The 26,051-nt window shown below is 40.4% G+C and overlaps 1 protein-coding gene and 1 long non-coding RNA gene across 5 annotated transcripts in view; one reads left to right on the top strand and one right to left on the bottom strand.

Annotated features, from left to right (window-relative positions):
- LRFN5 (leucine rich repeat and fibronectin type III domain containing 5) overlaps positions 1-9,145 on the bottom strand; it is a 320,568-nt gene extending 311,423 nt beyond the window's left edge. Inside the window, exon 1 of one of the 4 annotated variants that reach the window (XM_005222103.5) lies at positions 7,662-9,145. The gene's annotated coding sequence lies outside the window, so the exon portion shown is untranslated. 4 annotated transcript variants of the gene reach the window in all.
- Positions 9,146-11,578: 2,433 nt separating this feature from the next.
- Positions 11,579-19,930, top strand: LOC132343375 (uncharacterized). Its single transcript, XR_009492189.1, has 2 exons — positions 11,579-14,342; positions 19,856-19,930. It is a non-coding gene; the product is annotated as an uncharacterized lncRNA (long non-coding RNA).
- Positions 19,931-26,051: the final 6,121 nt, after the last annotated feature.

Raw genomic sequence — 26,051 nt, 5'->3', positions numbered from 1 at the left:
TCTTGACTCTTGGACTGCAAGGAGATAAAACCAGTCAATCCTAAAGGAATTCAGTCCTGAATATTTATTGGAAGGACTGATGCTGAAGCTGAAACTCCAATACTTTGGCTACCTGATGCGAAGAGCCAACTCATTAGAAAAGACACTGATGCTGGGAAAGATTGAAGGCAGGAAGAGAAGGGGACAACAGAGGATGAGATGGTTGGATGGCATCACTGACTCAGTGGATATGAGTTTTAGCAAGGTCCAGGAGCTGGATATAGAAAGGCAAGCCTGGCATGCTGCAGTCCATGGTGTCACAAAGAGACACGACTGAGCGACTGAACTGTCTAACTGACAAGATGCCAGATTTTGGGCTCAGTGCCCCAGAGGAAATTTATGATATGACTATACAAAAATGGAATAATCCTACTTTACATGGAGTAATTTTTGGAATCACTGAAGTTACCTAAAGTGAGTAAAGATGACCACATGGCAGGAATGCTTTCTGAGAAAATTTAAGGCTGAATGAATTTCAGAAGAACTCAAAAGTTTCATAATGCCAGACCCATCATGGGTTAAACTGAATTTAAATTTGAACGTGTTGGACAAATTGGGTACTCTCCAGTGCAACAGAGATGTTAGAGCCTACCGTTTCTTACACCCAGCCAGCTTCCCTGCTTTTTATCTTCTCCTTGACCTCTGAGGACACTGAAGTGCACATCTCCTGGTGTGGATGAACTTCAGCATTCCCTAGAATCCTGAGGGTCTATAATTCCACGGACAGACTTTGAAGCCATTCAGTTACCACTTCCTTTAGTTTCCTCCTTTACCCTTATGATAGCTAATGATGAGATGATAATGGCGATGGTAATGACGATGGTGAGGACAACAGTTACGTGTCTTTTATTGTTGGCTTCATTTTTTTTTTGGGAGGGGGCTTCATTCTATAAGTGAGGACACTAAGTGGCAGGTAGATTTTGGTAGATTTTAAGAGTCACTCAAGGTTGCACAGGCCTGAAACACAGGTGTGTGAAATCCCCAAATTCATGTATCTAACCACTCTGCAATACTGTTGTCCATAAAACACAGCTATAATTTCCTGATTTTCTCTTGTTTTCCCTACTACAAAGCATAAAATATCAAAACAAAATTTTAAAATGTCAGTTACTTTCAAGCTTATGCGTTTGTTTACATCTTCCACGTTACTAAGAAAATAAATTTCTTGAGGTCAGCATTCAATGTCTAGTTATATATTGCTAAAGTGCCTGATATTTGAACAATCAATATAAAGCAGATATCCTACACAAGTCCTATAAATAACCCTAAAATTTCTATTTAAAGTTAGGCATATTTCTATTAGTGAGGTATTTCATATTAAAATATATGTGAATATTAGTGATATATTAGTGAATATTAATATATAATGAGATTGCTATCCATGTATTAATAGAATAAAGCATATGTCCTAAGTACTCAGTGCAGTGTTCAATGCTGCCTTATAAAGTATATGCATTTTAATGCTGCTATAAAAATGCCTAAAGAAAAACTAAAAAGCCTCTTGATGAAAGTGAAAGAGGAGAGTGAAAATGTTGGCTTAAAACTCAACATTAGAAAGCTAAGATCATGACATCTGTTCCCATCACTTCATGGCAAATAGACGGGGAAATGATGGAAACAGTGAGGTACTTTATATTTTTGGGCTCCAAAATCGCTGCAGATGGTGACTGCAGCCATGAAACTAAAAGACACTTGCTCCTTGGAAGAAAAGCTTTGACCAACCTAGACAGCAAATTAAAAAGCAAAGACATTACTTTGCCAACAAAGGTTCATCTAGTCAAAGCTATGGTTTTTCCAGTAGTCGTGTATGCACATGAGAGATGAACTATAAAGAAAGCTGAGCACCGAAGAATCGATGCTTTTGAACTGTGGTGTTGGAGAAGACTCTTGAGAGTCCCTTGGACTGCAAGGAGATCCAACCAGGCAATCCTAAAGGAAATTAGTCCTGAATGTTCATTGGGAGGACTGATGCTGAAACTGAAACTCCAATGTGTTGGCCACCTGATATGAAGAACTAACTCATTGGAAAAGATCCTGATGCTGGGAAAGATTGAAGGCAAGAGGAGAAGGGGATGACAGAGGAGGATGGGATGGTTGGATGGCATCACTGACTTGATGGGCACGAGTTTGAGTTAGCTCCAAGAGTTGGTGATGGACAGGGAAGCCTGACATGCTACAGTCCATGGGGTTGCAAAGAGTCAGACAGGACTGAGTGACTGAACTGAACTGAACTGATATAAATGCCTTAGCACTAATAAAACAAGTATACATAAATCACTTGTTAACCTAACTTGGGAAATGAGAAAAAATGGAAAAAAAAATTTTTTTTTCCACACAATGAGGAAAAAAAAAGAGCTAATTACTAAGAAAATATTAGAGCCTTTACTTCCAAAGAAGATACAAGATACAAGATACTTCCAAAGAAGATGTACAGAGTTGGTATGTTTACACTAGTAAACCACTTTAATGCAAACATAACTTTGGAAGTAATACCACTAAGATTCATGACAACTCCAAGACAGGAAACAAGAGTCAACATGAGTAACAGAATCCAGAGAGCAACTAACACCTATTCTTTAGATCTTTTTAGCATTTCCTTAAAAGAGCTACAAAGGACAAAGTGAAAATACAATAATGTAAACAGCATTGTGTTGGCTTCTAGCTCTTAACTACTAGTTCCAGTTGAGTGTCTATTGAACTAATTGGCATTTTCTTTTATTCTTTTTCTAAGAATTCAGAAGCACTCTCAGAGTTGGGGAAAGGATCCTATAATTTTATTTCTGTATCTTATTACTTCTTTTCTGGAGCTTTTTTGTTATAAAATCTAAAATAGATGCAACATTCAGTGGCAATTCTGCAATTGTTCTTCATAAAGATTATAATAACACCAATTTCAAAATATTTCATCAGAGAGGTTTTTCAAAAAATATTACATATATGCTCCTACAAAGAAAAGAAGAAAAGCATGAGCGTTAAAATTAGACAGATTATAAGAAATTTTCTAGGAAGACTCAAATTAGTCAGTTAACATTTTCCTCCCAACGTGACCAAGTTTGTAACTTATTATTAACATAGGCTATCAAAGCCAATTTCTGAGAAATCTTACTGATATAGTTTGTAGTTTAAATAAGAAAGCCTTTTCATGTGGCTTATGTGGTACCAGTAAAATGATGGAGCATTTATATAACCATGTAATTCCTCTGAAATTTTCTATCACTTGTTAACCATCTTCATAATTAGTATTAAATTATGTCATAGATCAGTAAAAAGCATTCTGTCAGAACTGAATCTATCAGAACAGTAAGGTGAAAAAGCTTTAAAAAAAGCATTATATTTGGATTAAATTCTTATTTTTCTATCTCTTGTTATGCTTACATGAAACTGGAGTTTTCATAATAACATACCATTTATGTTGATAGAGTATAATAAAAATGGTACACTTCTAACCAGAATAGCTTCAAAACGTATAAACATAATACTTCTTAATTTCACCATGCACACACCATGTAATGGACAAATTATACCGCCTTAGACTTTAAACAGTCCTTAATGATTGAAGGATGCCACAGGAATAAAATGGGGGCCGTAGAAATATAATAAGCAGTCTCACTCTCAAGGTTTATTGAACAAGGCAGAGCTATGCACATGTGTGTCAGTAGAATGATGTAGCAAAATTACCTGTTAGTCATGTATCCTAGGGTGCCACAGTCACATCTATTTAAAGGCCTGAATTTAGATCTTTATTCTTTAATGAAATACAAAACTTAGAACCCTTTATACTATACACAAACTCTGAAAGTAATGCCAATGTTTTATTTCTGAGTAAACAGAAAATAAAAATCACTGGAATGAGTGAATCGATTAGCCAGTTAAGCCACCAGAAAATTTCAAGTAGCTTTCTTCTTCCAGCTTCAAAATTGGCAAAAAATACTCAGCAACCTTATTTATAGTAAATTTCCCTTAAAATAACTGAATAGTTACGATGAAGAACTAGGATGCAGAGACAGGAACACTGTTAGAAATCTGCAAGCATTTCATCCCAACCACATAACAACATAGCAATAGTATCAGCAGAAAGCAAGATCCTAATTTCACCATCTAGAAAACTCAGCAAAACTATCAAGTCTAAAGAGCTTCAAGCAGCAAGAGGAAAGAGAACACTGGTTTAAATGGACAGAAGGAAACTGATGGTTACTCGTGAAAATACGAAAGGTAATTATAACATGATGGTCATTTAAACACCAGTGCCATAACCACACACTGCTTTAATACCAGGAATCACTGAATGTCAGAGGAGATAAAAATCCTGGAAGAGGGGATAAGGGTGAGTCAATTTTGTCTCAAGTGACCACACCTCTTGCTATCCCCTCTTAAGGAAAAGGAAAGAAAATCACCTCTGGCTGGTATCAGTCAGAGATACATCTTAATGAATCCCTCCCAAAACACACAAACACAAGAATCTCATATTTCAAAAATGAGGGGTGTGTACATGTATGTGCATGTGTTCATATATACATCACATTTGAGGGAGGAAAAGAGGTATGTGAAGCATAGAAGATTGGAGTTGCTCAAGGTCATTCTCCTCTCGAAAAGAGAAAGTGAAAAGATGACAAAAAGGAATGGTCTTAGGGACAAGAGTTAAATGACAATTCCTTTCCACCTGCCCCTATGCTCACATCTGTTTCCAGGGGTGTCCTGGCTTCCCTATTATTCTACCCCTCTTATCAGTGACCATAAGAAGGCTGACAAGGAAGGAAGGTTTTGCCAGGAAATTTTCTGTCAACACGTGACAGTCTCAACCTATTCGTAAGTCAAGTCAGCTCTAAGGACAACGCTGACCAAGGGCACTGGACTCAGATCCTCAAAGTGGTTGGGACTTCTCTGTCTCCAGACAAAAGGGAAGGGAAGGGAGGCAGAAAGCTCCATTTCTTAAGGAAGTTCTAAACATGAAACTGTGCTTAAAAGGTCTATTTGGTTATGATAGTTCACCTACCTCCAATCTGCACCAATGAATGGCATTTTTAAAACATGAATGACACCATAATCTATTTTTAGGCATCTGAGCACTCAAGATCCAGTTAATATATTTGTTTCAAACTCCCCTAAGGATGAGGGCACAAAGACAAGACTTAACCTGCAAAGGACTGAATTCTTAATGAGAAAAGGCCAGGATGAAATGAAATGAGGAGGGAGATGAAGAAAATACCCAATTTTCCCAATACTAATATTCTCCACCAGCATCCTATATTTTGGGGCACCTTCTAAACAGGGATATCTTATTCGCCAGCAAATATTATTAGTATGCTATCGTTTCTGTTCTAATAATATTGTGGAGAAATCTGGGGGACAAAAACGTGTCCTTGTCAGACTGTTAGTATACACAAATCAATTTTCTGACTAGGATTTTCAGAGTGATAGGAGAAATATAAATAAACTCACTACAAGAGAAAAAGATGAAAGAAAAGAAAAATATTTACCTAATCCCCCCCAAATACCCAATTATTTTTAGTTTTTACACAGGCAGTACCCTTTTCTTTCCGAGTCTTCAGAACGTACAGGGGGAACCTGCTTTTCTGCTCAAGTCGAGTTATCCTCTGTATCCTTTCTTGGGTCTGCCTGGAGCTCAAAGTTACAGAGCAAATCTGTCTGAAGAGTGGCCTTCAACTCCTTCCTGTTTATGGGGGATGGTAGCAGTCTTTCCACTGGTATTTCAATTGGAGGTAAAACAGGAGTAGAAATGACCTGATTAAATCCAGGAGAACAAAACGGGAGAGCAGAGAGGAACGAATGGAAAATTAGGAAAAACACACAAGTTTCAGGTTTTGAATCCTGAGAAATCATGCTGTATCTGAATATCAAGGCATTTTTGCTGCCAGCTTTCCTTCTATGCATTTGGATTTTCATTTACGAAGAAGGGGGAGGGGGCTACCCGCGCAGGGTGTCTGGCAGGACCTCACTGCCCGCCCCACGCGTGTCTCCCCACCTCCTCCGTCTCAAATCCAGGCGGCCACCTTGCCACGATGTGCCCGCTGCCTGCCAGGGGGCCCGCTGCGCTCTCCCGCCCCGCCCCAATAAAGTGTCACCGCGGGCCTGGCAGCTGCAGTGGCGGAGCCCAGCCCCCAAGGCCGCTGCAAACATGGCCTTGTAGCACCACCAGCCTGCGAGGGCTGCAGCAGCAGCCGAGCCCAATCACCAGAGGAGTCGGCGACATCAAGGCGCAGGAACAGAGAGAGCAGCTAGCTAGCGAATGGCATCTGTGGTCCTCAAATGCCATCATATGGAAATCTATTATAAAAAAAAAAAAAAGCAGCCAGCAGAGGAAAAGCAGGCAGCGCCCCTCCACTTTCCAAGTGGCTTGAGCAAAGAGAAACCCCTGGAGCAGCCCCAGCCACTGCCTGCCCGACCCGGGCGCCGTGCGCTCGGCCGGGCCGAACCCTCCGCCGGGTGCAGCCAGCAGGCAGCTCGCGAAGGCGGGAGACAAACGAGCACTCCTCAGCTGCATTATTCAGACCGCCTTCACTGTCGAATAAAACATTGATGAGACTACTTTGGAAGTGCTTTATCTTGTTAATCCTAATGCCCTCGAGAAGGAAGAAAAATTTTCCGTAGGGGACGCAGAGGTAAGAAATTGAGAGAAATGAAGTGCGAGGGTAAGGGGCTTTGGAAGTTCACTCAATTTGTTTTGCCTCAGCCTGCGGTGGGAATCTCCATTTTTAACATATCAGACCCAATATGTTAATTAGGCAGTCGCAAATCCACCCTACTCCTTGGAAATCAAGGCACTGGCAAGAATTTTCAAGATACACATTACCAGAAAAAATTAAAACGGGACGGGGGGGGGGGGGGCGCAGAACAAAATAAAAACAAACAAACCACGCGCGTGCAAGCCCCTCTCCACAACCGAGACAATACAGCTGGGGAAGGTATAGGGGTGGTGGCTGTGGTTTTAGCAGCGCTCCTCTAGATATAAAAATGACTTCTTTCATGGATCTACTTTGCTAGATAAAAGCAAACACTAGCAGTTAAACACCATATCTCAACACATAGACTCCTGACAGTGAATTCCCTTCCATGCAAAGCAAGTTCCAAGAAAACTCTATTTCGAATGAAAGTCTCCAGACGGGTAATTTACAACTACTAAAGGATCTGGCAAGCCGGACCACAATACGGAAAGGAAAGCAACCTGGCACCAGAGGTAGAGAAGGGTCAAAATGATCCCTGCCTGAAACGATGGATGGAAACCAAACACCCTCTCGCACTCCACAATCTGGGGAGGGCTGGATACCAAATGGTCCGTGGCAACCATAGCCTGAAGGAAACACGGGATTTTAATCTCTGGCATCTTCAGACAGGTTCAACACGCCTAGCTTTCCAAAAGCATCACTTAGGAGGGAGTGTATCCATATTTTCCAGGGTTTCACTGCTAGATTAAGTGCTCAGGTACAGATTTATATTCTATCTTCTAGAATTTATATTACAACATCACAGAGCGCCCTTGGATACCCAGCCCTTCTTAATGATTTTCAAAACATTAATAAGTAAAGTAGCCTGCAATGCAGATAAGACACTAGAAATAAGATCAGAAGGAAACTGGGTGAGGCGGCTAGTCATTTTCTTGTTACCTGGTGCCTCTAGAGGAAAGACGGTCGTAGGAAGACTTTCTGCCAGCAGGTACAATCCCAGCAAGGTGGCTCCAGGTGGCTTTCACAGTCGTACGCGGGTCTCGCTCGTCACTTCGCTGCCCTTTGCCATAGCTCAGCACCCGCATCCTAGGGAGTCCGAGAGGCGGCTCCTGCCACTGCCTCCGCTGCCCGCAGGTCGCGCTGGGTGGGGGATCCGCGGCGATCGCCCCATGAAACCCGCGTTTCTGCACCCGGGGAGCGGGCAGAGGCAGGGCGGCCGCGCACGCACACACAGACACACACTCAAGCACACACACTCACACACTCGCAGCCAGGCGCGCGCGCACTCGCATTCACACTTGCACACATACACACACACACACACACACCAGTACAGCACCGGGAAGGAAAAGCAAGAAGAGTACTGGTCCTTCTCACGATCGGCTTCGATGCCCACAGAACCAAGGACAGCAGAGAGAGGGGTCTGGCATAGCCTTTCTATCACGTTTTCTTCAAGTTCTCTTCCAACCCAAATCCACGTAATTCAAGAGCTGGTGACATTTTGGTGTAGAGGAGAAAGCCAGGAACCGGCGAGGAAGAGTCGAAGAGTCGGGGATTCTGGTAAGCAGTTTGAAAGGCAATTCTTGTTACCTTGATTGTGCAGAAAGCCGCTCGACAGGCTGAACTTTTGGCTTCAAATTATGTAGACAGAAATGTAAATATCCTTCTGGCCGAGACAGGAAGGTCTGGATGCACACACACAAGACGGTTGCAAGACCCTCTGGTGACCTTGTGATGTACCTGGAAGCAGGTTAATACTGGAGCTTTCCCAGCCTCTAAGTAAAGCGATCCACACACAGGAGTCCGCAGCTGAGCAGCCCTTCCGAATCCAGCCTGGAAAAATGGGTTTGGGCGTCCTCCGCGCTCTGTGAGAAGCCGGGCATCGAGGGCACACCGCCGAGTTAACACATTTGCTTCTGGGTAGTTGGATAAAAGACAAGCAAATGCATCAGACAAGTGAGCGCACAAATACACACACATACACACACGCACGCACGCACGCTACTAGCTGAAGAGAGCTTACAAAAAAAAAAAAAAAAGCCAAGATGACTTCCAAAGGTAGAAACGATCCAAAATCTTTCCTGAAAAACGGAAGGGCCAGCCGGAAGGTTACAGACATCTTCCCAGGTCTTTCATTCGTCCTTTCTCCTGTGAGTGCTGTGTGTGCCTGTTTGTATTTCCAGAAGGTTTCCTTGGTCTGCCCCACCCCCGTCCAGTTGCGCTTTTTCCCCTGATAGAAATCGACCATGCAAAATGGATTATATGGGTGGGTTGTGCTCACAACCCGGAGCTCCACAAAGTCTAGAATCCTAGGGGAGCAGCCAGCTGCAAAGCCATTGCCATCCTCGAGGGAAGAAGGAAAAACACACGCAAACACATGCACACCCGCGCGCACGCACACACGGGAGTCCTCCGTTCGGGCCGCTCTGCACACGCCTCCTGCCTCCCTGCGCGCCACTGCACAGAGCGCCCCGCCCGCTGCCCGCGGCTCCCAGGGAGTCCGCGGCTCAGACGAGGTGCTGGCAGCCTGGCTCCCGTGCTGCGGTGGCGGCCAAGGCGGGCCCGGCTCCCCGGCTCCCCGCGCCCGCGTGTTCGGACAGCGGCAGCCGCCGGGCCGGGAGGAACTGCGTCCCGCGCTGCAGCATGGAGGCGGCGGCGGCGGCGGGCGCGCGGCCGTGAGCCCGGCCCTCGCCGCAGTGACGGGAGCCGCCGCGCCCCCCAGACTCCGAGTCAGGCGAGACCCCCGCCGGGGCCGCCACGCCGCCCTCCGCGCCTCGGAGCCGGGCGTGTTCCGGACTGATTTACCCCGGCCTCCTAGAGAAAAGGGCCCGTCGGGCGCCGACAAATCCCGGAGTAGGCGAGGCGCGGGGGCGTTGCAGGTAGGGGGAGGGGAGAAAGCAGAAAACCTTAAGGATGAAGGCGAACTTCCAGGGGCATCCCTGGGCTCTTGCGAAGCGGGGGGGGGAACTTGCTGACTGCCCACTGCCCCACGGTTATGGGATCAAGGGTTGTCACTGAGTCAGGCTGTGACTGCTTATGGCAGAGGGAAAAGTCACTAGCTATAACCCGCCGAGAATGTCTGCGGCGGAGTTGCTGACTTGGGGGTCTCGCTCACCGGCGACTGGCTTCCAGCGTTCCCTTAGTGGCAGGTAATAGTTTGCCTGCTATCGGATGGACGCAAAAGCTAAAAAGGAACATTATATTTGAGAGTCAACTCAGCTAAGTATCACGCATTAGGTGGGCTCAGGTGGTCACGTTATTGGTGCCTGTCAGGCAGAAAACAAACCCAACAGTCGTCACAAGGGAGACCAGGCCACTAAGAATACTGGGACAAGGAACAGGTCTGAAGCAGGAAAGAGAAGAGGGGTGGGGAGACAGCAAAACTGGGTCCCCCTGGCGGGGGTCCGCTGTCCACAAATCCAAGTTTCTCTCCTCGAACCCCACCCCCCTTCCTCCAGCCCGGAAAAGGCTTCCCCCTGGGAGACCCCGATGTGAAACGAGCTGTTCACATCTCCTGAGCCTGGAAATCCTTTTACTTCTCTTTAACCGGTTCACCAGCACGTGGTCTTCGATCCCAGCGAGCAACTCCCTCTCAGCTTGGGACCCCGGTGGCCCAGAAACCACTCCGAACCCAGAGACTGGAAGAGCTGGGAGTTGCAGAAGGAAACTGACTAGTAAGGGCTTCTTCCCGGCCTACTAGGCGAAGCCACGTGCTAGCGGCCTCCTAGGATAGGGGCGTTCTGGAAGGTTGCTACCAATAGAGCTCTCCCAGGCTTCAGCGCTGCCCTGCGGGCGCACAGACGCGCTCCCGCCGAAGCACACCCACGGGTTCTCCCGAGCGCGTACACGTGCACCCACGCGGAGGCAAGATCCACACAACTGCCTCTGTCAGGCAGGCACGCAAGGGGTGATGTGCTTGAGGTGTAAACTGCTCTCGCCTGTCCTCCATCTCCTCCTTCCTCTTCTTCCACTCGGTTCGCTCAGGGCTCCCGGTCCAGCCCCGGGTTTAGGAATCCGCGCCAAACTCTCCCGCAGGCTTTGTTCCGAAGACGCCTCCTCCCTCCAGGTCCGGGCTCCCTCCAGTCGCCGTGGGTCCCGGGCTCCAGCGCGAGTTCCGCGGGGCCCGGGCTGCGCGGAAGGATCCGAGTTCAGAGCTGGAGGCAAACTCGTCCGGAAAGAGGCACTGCGCGGCTACACCTCCGACACCTCAGAAAAATAGACCAAAGGGACACCGCGGAGCAGGACATCAGCGGACCCACTGTGGTCCGGGAGAGTCTCCATTAAAGCCATCAGCGCTTCCCCAGTGGCTTTCTCTCCAGTGAAAGAAGCCGGTTTCCGACAAGTCCAGGGCAAAAAACCTGCGGCGAACTAAGTCCGGGAACTCTCCGAGAAACAGAGAGAGCGTGCTTCCATCTTCTCTTCACTTAAAACTTGGCCGCTTCTGGGACTTCACTGAGTGACGGCGGAGTCGCACCAGCGCGGACCACGAGGCGAGCGAGCACTGCCAAATACTTTTGGACGCGGGGGTGACTCCTTTTTCCTTCAGGATTGCCCACCGGCCACCCTTTCCTGCTGAGTTGATAGGAACTGCTAGAGACCTGGAGATAAAGGTTTGCAGTTCCCCTTAGGGACCAAAGTATAGAGAGCCGCCGAATGAGAAACCCAAAGACCTTACATTGCTGGACTAAATAACTTCTTTTTCGTTTTCTATTTTCTGTTTTTTCCCAGTGCCAGGACTGAGATGAGGAGAGGGAACACTTAACCAACTGTAAGGAAAGAACTGGGAACAGGGCAAAGTTCAAATATCTTCCTGGGTGCTTCTGAGTAAAAGTGTGTGTGTGTGTGTGTGCATGCATAAGAAAGGTGATATCAACTTCTCTTTAATTTGTAGTGTAAGAAAGATGATATCAAAGACTGTAGCATGTAGTGTATAAGTAATGTGTAACTTTGCAATATTCTCTGTTGCAAGTCCTACCATGATCACAAAAAGACCCTCTCTTCCTTTAGCCTTCCTGTTGTGCATTATACATTATATTTGAAAATGCTTTCCCCATTTCATCTTACCTCAGGAAAACACTCGCTGGTAAAGCCATGTACCTTTCCATCTCCAGGTACAGTACTTGTTTCTTTCCCTCCCATACAAGCTGATTAGAGTTTTTACCGGTAAAGAGGAAGAAGCCAGATTTGTTTTAGCTTGGCGGTAGAGGTGGCAAGACCTTGAAGGAAAGGCTAGGATATTCTGAACCAAAGAATGGCAAAGTTAACAGGGTAATTTTTCTTCCAACCAAAGGGGGAAAAAAAGGCCTCGAAAAAAAAGGAGATGGCAGTTTCTGATTCATCAATGTCTATATAAATCATTGTTGGCATTAACCACTTGCAAAATTGGTATACTTCTAAATGTCCCCAAAATCTTAGTTTATCCCCAAATCCAATGTTTATCCCAAGTCATTTTAAAAATTATGTTAAGCTTCTTTCTTCCCCCGATCATTTTTCTAAGGACCTTTGGTCATAAATATTGGAGTGTTTTCCCATAATAATCGAGAATTTCAAAAAATGTTTTGTTTTACTAATTTCAGACAGTAAGTGGAAATATGAATGTTTTACAGTTAAAATGATAAATGTTAAAAGGAAACCAGAGTTTCTGGTTATATTGTTATCATTTTTTCTAAGAGAGTGAGAAAGGCACTCTGCTTTTTTTCAAAATTGTTTTCAACAACTGGTTTGCTTACCTCATGAATTTTCTTATTTCTGTGGTTTGAAAATGTATGATATATTGTCACTTTAGTTCATTTTTTGTTTATGTATGTTTTAAAAAAATTATTTAAATTGGAATTCTCTCCAGATTTTCTGGGTAATGAATTGGTATTGTGAGGAGCTTTTGATTCTTTTTCCTAATATAAAGTTCTCTTTTAACTCAAGACCAGAAAATGATGTGTAGAAACAACAGGGAAATACAAGTTTCTGAAATGAAATAACATTGTTTTAAAAAACTTAGTTAAAATAAGAATAAAGTTCTCTGCCGTAGTTGTGCCCTATATGGTTTTGAAATGTGAAAAGAGATCTGCTTATCTTAGAAACATATTTTTGATGTTGCACCTGACTATAAAGTCCTAAGGTACAAATTGTGTTGGCAATTAGATCTTACCAGAAACATGATTCAATTGGGCACTAAAGAGATTTGCAGACCCAGCATATTTCTGTCATAAATAAACAGATTTCTTATTTGTCTATTTTGGATCTCCCCCCAAGTCAGATTTATTTACCATTTAATATATTTCTGAGCTACAAAAAGACATTTTTCCCTTTATTTTTAAATAAAAATGTTTTATATGTGATTCTTTAATCTTATGTAAAACATACTTTACTTTCCCTTCTTCTTGAATCTTTGTCATATTTTTTTAACCTTTATGGATCATGATAATGGCATACTAGATAATTAAGGTCTACCTCATGAAAGCTGGAACTAGAACTAAGAACCCAATAAATTACTGGATGGAACTGGTCATTTCTTTTACTAAAGAAAAGTGTTTTTTTTAAGCTTAATTTTTAAAACATAAGCAGTGATTTTTAAAGACAGTGTCATAGGCAAAAAAATTTTGAGAGAATTCAAAAGAGGTTATTTCAAAGATAAATATTACCAGATAAGCAAGGCAATTCTTAGGCAATATGGCAGGCAAGAAGTAAATTTCACCTAACTATTCATCCATCTTTTTTGTCTGGCTTATTTGCTTACCTTTTGGCATTAATTCCCTGTATTTGTCTGGTGCTTCCATTGAGTTACCCAAAAGTCCCAAGTGCAGCATCCTAGCTAGGAATATCTAACCCAGAGACCAATGGTACAATTCTGGGATCTATTTTCCTGTCTTCATCAAAACCTCTATTTAGTCATATTAGATATATCTTAAATTCTTAAGGGGAAAACAATCATATAATGCTAATTCAAACTAAAGTGTCAGTGACTAGCAGTTTATCCACTTCAGAAATATGAAGTCAACTTAATTTCTAAAACAGAATTTCTGGCAAAGTTTTATTAATACTTATAAAGGGAGCAAAGGCACTGTAGTAGTTTTAAATTTGTTTAAAGGATTCAGTGTTAAGTATGGTGCTGTTTTTTCCTGTTTTAATTTTTAAGTTGCTTTTAAACCATTACTCAAACCTATTTTATAACCTTGGAAGAAACATTTAGAAAGTTTTATATTTATATATCCAGTTAGTATTTCAGGATCACTTCCACTTGATCTTGAAACTATTTTAACACGAAGTCAGTCACCACATAATTATCTTAAATTTTGTATTACTGTTCTTATTGATTTATAAGTACTGGTATGCCTACCAAGTTATATTGATGGGAGTAATATGCTGTCAAACATCTATGGACTTAACTTCTTCAAAATGCATATATTACTCTCAGTTCTACAAAACCTGATGGTAAACTGCAGAAAAAAAGCATTTGCTTTTAAGCTTGATTCACGAATTCCGTTTTCTAATATTTCTTCTTCTTTAGAGTCTGCCCCTGAATTTCAATCTGGTGGCCACCAGTCGGCAGTAAGATGATACACTCACGTGGTTGAGACCAGACCACAGGCTTTGGCTTTCTTACAAAGGAGCATAGATTTTGAAGTAAGAATTAATTTTTACTTATTTTATGAAAGATGCATTTTTATTAAAATAAATGATATATGTTTTATCTATATAAAATCAGATTTTTTTTTTAGAACAATGACTTCTTAACATAAATTCCTAAGGCATGATTAGTTGATTTCCTTCTAATGTTTTCACCAGTTCTCTTTTAAGTAAGGTCTCTTTGGGATGAGTTACTTTAAAGCCCCCTACTCCTGTTATCCTAGTCCTTCTGGTCCCTTGACTGACTGAGTTCTTGGCCAGATCGGTGTTAAAGCACCTATGGATGCATTTCTCAGTCATAATGACACTAATTTCTGTAATGAAAGCAAATCTTTTTCTTTGTGATTGTTTACCACCAAATTTCTTTCTCCAGACAGTCTCCCTTCTCTGCTTGCAGTCTAGTTCGTTCCCTGGAAATTCACTGAATGCCTTGTTACAGCCAGTGTCCTGGAGTAGGCAGTGGGGAGAGAAAAGTAACCATAATTCTCTTGCTCTCTGTCCCCACAGTAGAGTTTACCATCTAGTGGAAGTAATTGACTAACAAGTCGATTATTACAATATGACCTTGCTTTAATTTCCCAAAACAATAATTTGCCTTCAATTCCAAAGATTCCTTTTGTTAGGCCTCTCTGGAACCCACCCATATATACTCCAATAATAGTTTCTTCATAGCTCTTAGTTTCTTTGTTTTTCTCATATTCATTCAAACTGTCTTGATAGGTAGCCTATGAAATATCCAGACACAGTCCTTTATTGAAAAACAACACAGCATATTCCATAAAATGTTAGAATATAACACACTTGGGTTTCGATCTTGGTTCTGAAATTCACTTCATTGCCTGTGAAATCATTCAACTCTAGCCCAAATATTTAATGCTTTTGTGTATAAAATAGAAATTATAATACTTAATTTGAGGTTGATTGAGAGATTTTATTAACTTCACCTGTGTAACTACCCAAGCAAGTAGTTAGTACCAAAACTACTATAAGCAAGTACTCCATACATATCATTTCTGTTCTTTGCCATTCAGTTCAGTTAAGTTCAGTCGCTCAGTCGTGTCCAACTCTTTGCGACCCCATGAATCGCAGCATGCCAGGCCTCCCTGTCCATCACCAACTCCCACAGTTCACCCAGACTCACATCCATCGAGTCAGTGATGCCATCCAGCCATCTCATCCTCTGTCGTCCCCTTCTCCTCCTGCCCCCCATCCCTCCCAGCATCAGAGTCTTTTCCAATGAATCAACTCTCCACATGAGGTGGCCAAGTACTGGAGTTTCAGCATTAGCATCATTTCTTCCAAAGAAATCCCAGGGCTGAGCTCCTTTAGAATGGACTGGTTGGATCTCCTTGCAGTCCAAGGGACTCTCAAGAGTCTTCTCCAACACCACAGTTCAAAAGCATCAATTCTTCGGCGCTCAGCCTTCTTCACAGTCCAACTCTCACATCCATACATGACCACTGGAAAAACCATAGCCTTCACTAGACGAACCTTTGTTGGCAAAGTAATGTCTCTGCTTTTCAATATGCTATCTAGGTTGGTCATAACTTTCCTTCCAAGGAGTAAGCGTCTTTTAATTTCATGGCTACAGTCACCATCTGTAGTGATTTTGGAGCCCAGAAAAATAAAGTCTAACACTGTTTCCACTGTTTCCCCATCTATTTCCCATGAAGTGGTGGGACCGGATGCCATGATCTTCCTTTTCTGAATGTTGAGCTTTAAGCCAACTTTTTCATTCTCCACTTTCACTTTCATCAAGAAGCTTTTTAGTTCCTCTTCACTTTCTGCCATAAGGGTGGTGTCATCTGCATATCTGAGGTTATTAATATTTCTCCCGGCAATCTTGATTCCAGTTTGTGCTTCTTCCAGTCCAGTGTTTCTCATGATGTACTCTGCATAGAAGTTAAATAAGCAGGGTGACAATATACAGCCTTGACATACTCCTTTTCCTATTTGGAACCAGTCTGTTGTTCCATGTCCAGTTCTAACTATTGCTTCCTGACCTGCATACAGGTTTCTCAAGAGGCAGGTCAGGTGGTCTGGTATTCCCATCTCTTGAAGAATTTTCCACAGTTTATTGTGATCCACACAATCAAAGGCTTTGGCATAGTCGATAAAGCAGAAATAGATGTTTTTCTGGAACTCTCTTGCTTTTTCGATGATCCAGCAGATGTTGGCAATTTGATCTCTGGTTCCTCTTCCTTTTCTAAAACCAGCTTGAACATCAGGAAGTTCACGGTTCACATTAGTCTATTTCAAATTATGTAATGAATAGCTAATGTCAATGAAAGGATATTATAAATAATCTAGAGTCTCAGAATAGCCTGTTTTTTTAATCAAGAAAATTTGCTCATAAAAGTGAGATAAAAATTTTCAGGAAGTTACCTAAAATATTCTACTAATTTTATATTAAAAATTCTGTATTTCATAATTCTTTCATATTAAATATTCTGTAATTTTGGTCTCATATTAGCAAAGTCTTGAATACTCAAGTTTCTTTCTTCAGATACTATTAAACTTCAAAATGTATTTTATAAGATTTGTAGTAGTTCCTTAAATACCCTCCCATTTCAGTTAGGTACATAAACCCATTTTCTTTTTATTGCATTATATTGCTATTCAGTGGTATTGTCCCAGCTTCTCTAAAGTGAACTTGTATATTGTCAGTGTATATTTAACTATTATCCATCTGTTCTATCTTTTGTTCTGAATGGATATGACAAATATGTAAGCAAAATATTGCTTATTTTGTGTTAGATTGCCATGTTTTAACATTTTGGTAATATTATAAAATTATAGCCTTTTTGAAAACAAAACAAAAAACACCATTGAACAATTAACATCACAACTTCCTGATTGTTGGGACATATCAGATATTTTATATTGGTTTTATTAGTAACAAAATTTAGGAACTAACAAAAGCTTAGATGGTAAATGATTGTGAAACAGTATATGAGATTGCGTGCTTTCTATATGGTTTTCAAAACATGATTGATTATACTTAGCTTTTGTAATTTTACAAATATGGTAATTTGCTAGAAATTTTTCCAGACTCTCTTGATTTCCAGTAGTACTGATTAGTGTAGCTGAAAGTGTAAAATCCTTGGCATTGAATTCATTCATACACTTATTCACTTATTCACTCACTTTTTTTTTTTCACTCACTTATTTACATGTTATACTTCAAGATTAGGCTCTTCCTGCCCTTGCCACCATATGCTAAGATATGTTATTGCTCTCCAGTTTTGATTTATACTAAAAGGGACAATATATCTTGAAAGGGAAAAAAAAAAAGAGAGGGAAAGCAAAAAATGAGGGTAAGCTGTAAAGCTAATAATATTTAGAACTACAAAAATAATTCCCTCTCTGTTGTCCAGGAATGCTTTTTTTCACTTCAGACATTAATTCTGTGTTTCCAAAAGCATTTTCATACAATCCCATTGAGATGTTTAAATATGGACTTTAAATAAGATGGGGATAAATGGAAGATTTATAAGAAAGACAAGGAGAATTATGTCAAATATGCACATATCCCCGCTGCTGCTGCTGCTAAGTCGCTTCAGTCGTGTCCGACTCTGTGCGATCCCATAGACGGCAGCCCACCAGGCTCCCCCGTCCCTGGGTTTCTCCAGGCAAGAACACTAGAGTGGGTTGCCAGTTCTTCCTCCAGTGCACAAAAGTGAAAAGTGAAAGTGAAGTTGCTCAGTGGTGTCTGACTCTTAGCGAACCCATGGACTGCAGCCTACCAGGTTCCTCAGTCCATGGGATTTTCCAGGCAAGAGTACTGGAGTGGGGTGCCATTGTCTTCTCCCTAGGCACATTCAATAGATCTTTGTAACATGTTAAACTTTTTATTTTTCACTTTGTGAATGGAGGAGAGTTTAAAATGTAGTTTTAAATCTTAGCTTCATCTTAAATGTGAAAATGCTCATAATGGAAAAAAAAGTATTGAATTTGAATGATGGACATTTATTTGAGGCAGTGAACTTGAAGAAGACAGTTTCTTTTTCTCATGACCTCATCTTGGAAACCTTGATTGGATTCAGTAGTACTCCATTTATTCATTCATTTAGAAAATTACCAGTGAGCTAGGAGATGGATTCCTGACCTCCTGAACTCATTTCTGCCTATTGTATTCTGTCTTTATACTATGCCAGTAGCTTCTCTTTCCTGCTTTTGTTATTTAATCACTTCTGATCTATTCTTGGCAAGAGAATACCATTTTATAGGTAAAATGTATGCCTGTTTTCTAACACCAAGCAACATGGGAATATTTTGCTTGGAATTAGAGAATTTCTGAGTACTTCTTTGAATAGTTAGGCTTCTGGGAAATTTTGCAGAATATCCCAACTGGAAATTACAATAAATCTTAAAATGTTAAACAGCAATAATGTGTATAGACTGGCTATACCTAGATTACCTTCTGTAAATGTGAAAATACTCTTCTTTATAAAAATATGCAAGTTTATTTTATACTCATGTAGCAGATGTCTTGTGGCTCAGCTGGTAAAAAATCCACCTGCAATGCAGGAGACCTGGGTTCAATCCCTGGGTTGGGAAGACCTCCTGTAGAAGGGAACAGCTACCCACTCCAGTATTCTGGACTGGAGAATTCCATGGACTGTGTAGTCCATGGGGTCACAAAGAGTCGGACACGACTTAGTGACTTTTATTTCACAGCAGATGTCTAGTTCAAGGGGCAAATATATCTTGAAAGCTAATTTTACTTTCCTTTGAACATTTTTCTGTTTTATGAAATGTATAAAGGCATAGTTACTTTCTTTATGGGGTTTTACTTTGACTTTTAGGTATAAAGTGTCTCCCACTGGGGTTCATTTGCTATTTTGTGCTTTTGTGCAATGGATCTGTGCCATAGCTAGACTAAGAAGCAAATGCTGGAACTGAAAGGCAACAGTAATGAGGAGCCCAAGAGAATAAACCCTGGATTGAAACAAAGTTGTTAAATTTTGGAAAAGAAAGTGACTGAGCAGCATCTCCAATGTTCCCAGGCCTGTGTGTAGTTTCAGCCATGATCCAGACAGCAAAATCAGTGTTTCATATTCTACGTGGACCACATTTACACAAAGTGATAAATATTTTTTAAATGCAGTCAATGCAGAACTTCCTTAATTTTTGTCTTTTCAAATTTAGTAATTTATTCCTGTATCACATAAGTGTTGTAGGAAGATAATGTGCATATGCATAAGATAATGTGGCAGGCTTTCTTAAAATCATTTATTTGGTGAGCTCAAACAGATTCTCTGTTATTATCATGTTAAAAAGATCCATATACATAACATTTACATGGAACAGACTGTCCGATAAAGGTATAACGTATTTATTGTTAAATGTATTTTTGTTTTACTTTTTTAGAATCTAGTTACTATAATGGGTGAAACAGAACATCTGCTTTAAGAAACTGTAGTCCATGAAAATAAGAAATCATTATATATTTAGCAGTCACGATGCAAAAGCAATTGACGCTTTGTTCCACTTTCTGTTTCTGGTAGTGTTTTTGTTTCAGGCTTTTAACAGCATGAACTGATGATGAAACATTCTTGGAACACAGTCCATTGGAGGTTACCTTCAAGTAAATAAATACTTTTCTATCTAATCTTTTTGTTGTACTATATCTCTAATTTACTAAAAATAAAAATCAGGTATTTAAAACTTGCATTAATATATAGCCCATATATTTTTATAGATATGTTATTGTAATAAAATGTTTGTGATATTTCTACCTAAGAATGGAGAAATGCCTTAATATATTTTAATTTATGCTTACATAAGCTAAAGCTGAAACTCCAGTACTTTGGCCACCTCATGCGAAGAGTTGACTCATTGGAAAAGACTCTTGCTGGGAGGGATTGTGGGCAGGAGGAGAAGGAGACGACAGAGGATGAGACGGCTGGATGGCATCACCGACTCCCGGGAGTTGGTGGTGGACAGGGAGGCCTGGCGTCCTGCAATTCATGGGGTTGCAAAGAGTCGGAAGCGACTGAGCGACCGAACTGAACTGAAGCAGTAATAGGTGCCTTTAAGTATTAACATAAGTATGCGTGCTCTCCACTGTTACTTTCCAAATTATTATTTTTATTAATATTTAGGTTTTTTGATTTTCCAAGGAGGGGATTTATAGATTAGCTATTTCAATTGCTAATTTTGTTTTACAAAATGAGAAACATCAAGATCTTAAGCTAACTTTGCAAGCTTCATAGAATATGATCTAGTGATCTTACTGCCTCCTTCTCTCACTCTCAATCTTATTAGTAAGTCTTCCCACATTTTGGACAAAAGGAGTTGGCTTAAAAATACTTGTGGAATTTGAGTAGGAAAAAGTAAATTGTGATTCTAAGGAATCAGCAAAATATGTCACAATTTGAAGTACTGTGAAGAAAAGCATTAATTTAAATAAGACTAGAGATTTATGGGTGTAAAGTAATTAAACAAGGAGACCATTAGCCTAAGTGACTAATGCTTTGATAACCTAAATAAGCAAAACAAGACCTAAAACAACCTTGAAACATGAATAATATCATATATTAAACGAGTCGCCAGTCCAGGTTCCATGAAAGATACTGGATGCTTGGGGCTGGTGCACTGGGATGACCCAGAGGGATGGTATGGGGAGGGAGGAGGGAGGAGGGTTCAGGATGGGGAACACATGTAAACCTGTGGCAGATTCATTTTGATATATGGCAAAACCAATACAATATTGTAAAGTTAAAAAATAAAAAAATTTAAAAAAAGTAAAAAAAAATAAAAGCTAATGTCCTCCAGTCTAAGAAAGTGATACTTAAGAACAATCAATCACAGTCAACTATGCTTTCCCAAATAGGGCAACTGCTTAAACTATAGCCAGTCAGATAACTTCCTTGGTTTGCTTCCACATCTCTCTAAATAAATCTCCCTTACTTGCTGTGGGTGGAGTACTCCTAACCACCTCTGGTTTCAGTTCAGTTCAGTCGCTCAGTCGTGTCCGACTCTTTGCGACCCCATGAATTTGTATGCTGGGGCCAGTTTATTGGCTAGTTATGTTAGGGGAAGCACTTTGAAACTGCCCACCCTGGCCAGGCTCTCTAGTAACCATTCCCATAAGTTGTTTTACGACAGGAGATCCTGGTAAGGAATATGGAACTAATAAGCCACCACCAAGAGTGGTGGCAAAGGGCAAAGGAAGAGTTTGGCAAAGGGCAAAAAGAGACACTGCATGTCCACCCACTTCCTCACATGATTCCATTATTAAACATCCAATTGCTCTAACCAATATGCTGCTGCTGCTGCTGCTTTAGTCACGCAATCATGTCCAGCTCTTTGTGACTCCACGGACTGTAGCCCACCAGGCTCCTCTGTCCATGGGATTCTCCAGGCAAGAATACTGGAATGGGTAGCCATTCCCTTCTCCAGGGGATCTTCCTTACCAAGGGACTGAACCTGGGTCTCCCATATTGTAGGCAGATTCTTTACCTCATGAGCCACCAGGGAACTCCAAATTCTCTGCCAAATGCTCTCAGGAAATCTGGTGGTGATGTTTTTGGGGGTGGAGGTATGATTTTCTCCAAATGGAATCATGTCTTTGATGTAGTATTAAAAGATAATTTTTTAAAATCTGCTTTACATTTATTAGGCTATTGAATAACTACTTTATAAAAAGTACCTGCAATTCTCTTATTTTATTAAGAAGTTTTTTAACGTGGTGAGCTATTTTTCTTCTGGCTCTCATACAATTTGTGTTTGTTTTATACTGCTACATACTGGAAAATTCTACAGTATACAGGGCCTGATAAAATTTTGAATGTTGAACTTTTTAATTCATATATGAAATAATTTTCATATATTAATTTTATATGTGTAAATGAAGCTGTTTATTAATTTCAGAAAAGAATCCTTTTACCCAAGTGGTTTTTTTTTAATTTAATTAATTTTAATTGCTTTACAATATGGTGGTTTTTGCATACATTGACATGAATCAGTCATATGTACAGATGCATACCCCCATCCTGAACCCCCTTCCCTCTTCCCTTCCCATCCCATCCCTCTGGGATGTCCCACAGCACTGGCTTGGAGTGCCCGGCTTCATGCACTGAACTTGCACTGGTCATCCGTTTTACATATGGTAATATACATGTTTCTTTTTTTTTTTTTTTACATTTTTTTAAAATTTTATTTTATTTTTAAACTTTACAAATGATATTAGTTTTGCAAAATTTTGAGTAAGTAATTTTTAGGATTTTTAATTGAATTATTTATGTAATCATTATTAAGGTTACCTGAAGTAAGTCACTTTGTAATTTATTAAACTACTCTGCAAGTCTGAAAGTGTTGAATAAATATGTGTTTAAGTATTGAGTCAAACTAATTTGGAGAGAAAACCTGAAAATATTATTAAGTTATCAAAATACAAAACTTTAAAAAAAAGACTTTTCAGGTACAAGCATCATTTTTAAACTTATAAGAAGATAAATGAAAATTATATTTCCCTACTGCTGCTAAGTCGCTTCAGTCGTGTCTGACTCTTCGAAACCCCATGGACTGCAGCCCACCAGACTCCCCCATCCCTGGGATTCTCCAGGCAAGAACGCTAGAGTGGGTTGCCATTTCCTTCTCCAATGCGTGAAAGTGAAAAGTGAAAGTGAAGTCGCTCAGTCGTGTCTGACTCTTAGTGACCTCATAGACTACAGCCTACCAGGCTCCTCCACCCACGGGATTTTCCAGGCAAGAGTACTGGAGTGGGGTTGCCATTGCCTTCTCCATATATTTCCTTAGAAATGCTAAAAAGATATATCCATGATATTTATTCATATTTACCAGATAAATTTTAAATATCATAGTCACTGAGATATTTTCAGTGTCCTGTAAAGATTTTATGTTCTTAGAAGGTCATGTAGAAATAATGAATACTTTAGGAACAGTTACATATCATTGATAAGGTTTCTCTACTTTGAAAGAGTTAAGAAGAAAATATAATTGGTAAAATAAAATATAGATGTTATTAATATTAATTATCAAAAGAAGAATTCCAGTCTGTATTCATTAATCTGTTAAATGGGGGAGCTATTGCATTACACAAAATACTGGCCAGTTTTTTTCCTCTAAGCGTTTTCCTTTGATTAAAACCATTTGTAGTAAATGATGACTGAAGCCTTTGTAAATGATATCTTAACTGGGGTCATGGTCTAATGAAATTGTATCTTTAAAGAAGTTTCAATTACTAGACTTATAAAATATGAGTCTACTTAATACATTTAAAGTGAAGCATCAGTTCATTCTATAAAACCAATATGTATTGGTTAATATCCAGTTTTCGGACTAACACTTATTAGGCTTTACATGAGAGAGGTTGTTTATCTGAAGAGCATGAAAAATATCATTCCTCAAAAGTAAATACCCTGCTGTTGTTTATTATGCTTCCCTTAATATCCAGATAGACCTGGCAAGTCTCTTAATCCCATTAAGGGTGAGAAAGAAGAGGAATGCATTACAAACTTCAGTTCAGTTCAGTTCAGTCGCTCAGTCGAGTACGACTCTGTGATCCCATGAACCACAGCACGCCAAGCCTCCCTGTCCATCACCAACTGCCAGAGTTCACACAAACTCCTGTCCATTGAGTCGGTGAAGCCATCCAACCATCTCATCCTCTGTCATCCCCTTCTCCTCCTGCCCTCCATCTTTCCCAGCATTAGGATCTTTTCAAATGAGTCAGCTCTTCACATCAGGTGGCCAAAGTATTGGGAGTTTCAGCTTCAACATCAGTCCTACCAATGAACACCCAGGACTGATCTCCTTTAGGATGGACTGGTTGGATCTCCTTGCAGTCCAAGGGACTCTCAAGAGTCTTCTCCAACCCCACAGTTCAAAAGCATCAATTGTTGGGCGCTCAGCTTTCTTTATAGTCCAACTCTCACATCCCTACATGACTACTGGAAAAACCATAGCCTTGACTAGATGGACCTTTGTTGGCAAAGTAATGTCTCTGCTTTTTAATAAGCCGTCTAGGTTGGTCATAACTTTCCTTTGTCTTACTTCAAGGGATTTCTACTAAAACTAAGACTAGACAGGAGAAAATTACTGCAAAGAATTCTCCTTTGCCTGTTTTCCCATGTGTACAACATGAGCTAATGTTAAGGCACGAAAGTATCATGAAAATTCTTTCTGGAACAAAAATTTCATTATATAAGCATAAAATATTATTGGTCACTCACACCCAGGTTTTCAACTTAATTTAGCAAGACTTTAGGTTATTAGTATTAATATTTTTCTTCCTCTCAGTGAACGTCTTTTAATTTCATGGCTGCAATCACCATCTGCAGTGATTTTGGAGCACAAAAAGATAAAATCAGGCACTGTTTCCACTGTTTCCCTATCTATTTGCTATGAAGTGATGGGACTGGATACCATGATCTTAGTTTTCTGAATGTTGAGTTTTAAGTCAACTTTTTTACTCTCCACTTTCACTTTCATCAAGAGGCTTTTGAGTTCCTCTTCACTTTCTGCCATAAGGGTGGTGTCACCTGCATATCTGAGGTTATTGATATTTCTCCCGGAAATCTTGATTCCAGGTTGTGTTTCTTCCAGCCCAGCATTTCTCATTACAAACTTAACCTTGAGTAAAACCAAGTCAGGAAAACAGAAGCAGGATGTCTTAAAATTTTAATTGTACAATGTGAATACTGAGCGGAAGAAAAATATTAATACTAATAACCTAAAGTCTTGCTAAATTAAGTTGAAAACCTGGATGTGAGTGACCAATAATATTTTATGCTTATATAATGAAATTTTTGTTCCAGAAAGAATTTTCATGATACTTTCGTGCCTTAACATTAGCTCATGTTGTACACATGGGAAAACAGGCAAAGGAGAACTCTTTGCAAGTATGCAGTTAATTTTCTCCTGCCTGTTCTTAGTTTTAGTAGAAATCCCTTGAAGTAAGACAAGTGTGTATTAGCAGCCCTGTTCTGTAGGTTAAATTCTAAGGTGTAGAAGAGTTATTCTTTTCTTAAAGCTACCCAGGTAATTATCAGCAATCACATTGCTCTGTGAGTATTGATTATTTTATCTTTATTAAAAAATATGGGGAATATTCCTGCCTATGTAACTTAAGGGCTCCACTGGAGGCTCAGTGGTAAAGAATCTGCCTACCAATGCAGGAAACATGAGTTTGGAAGATACCCTGGAGAAGGAAATGGCAATCCACTCCAGTATTCTTGCCTGGGAAAACCCATGGACAGAGAAGCCTGGAGGGCTACAATCCATGGAGTTGCCAAAGAGTCGAACACAACTTAACGACTAAACAACAACAATGTAACTTAAGATTCTTAAAGATATTACATATGAAATTAACTTCTATTTATGAAATGTGAGTAAAAATATGAGTTCTTGGTTTCTCATAGCCATGATAAATGGCTGAACATTATGTATATTTTTACCTATAATTTATTTATGTTTTAAAATCTACTGCAAACCTGAATATAGGTGTACCTCATTTTATTGCAATTTGCTACACACATTTTATTGTTTACATATTGAAGATTTGTGGTATCTCTGCATCAACCAGGTCTATTGATGCCATTCTTCCAACAGCATTTGCTCAGTCCATGTCTCTGCATTTACACGTTGGTAATTCTTACAATATTTCAAACTTTTTCATTTTGTTGTATTTGTTATGGTTATCCGTGATCAGTGATCTTTGGTATTACTGTGGCAATT

Source organism: Bos taurus, chromosome 21 (assembly GCF_002263795.3).
Source record: "Bos taurus isolate L1 Dominette 01449 registration number 42190680 breed Hereford chromosome 21, ARS-UCD2.0, whole genome shotgun sequence".
Lineage (NCBI taxonomy): Eukaryota > Metazoa > Chordata > Mammalia > Artiodactyla > Bovidae > Bos > Bos taurus.
Note: the sequence above shows the minus strand (reverse complement) of the source record. Positions and strands in the feature narration are given on the sequence as shown.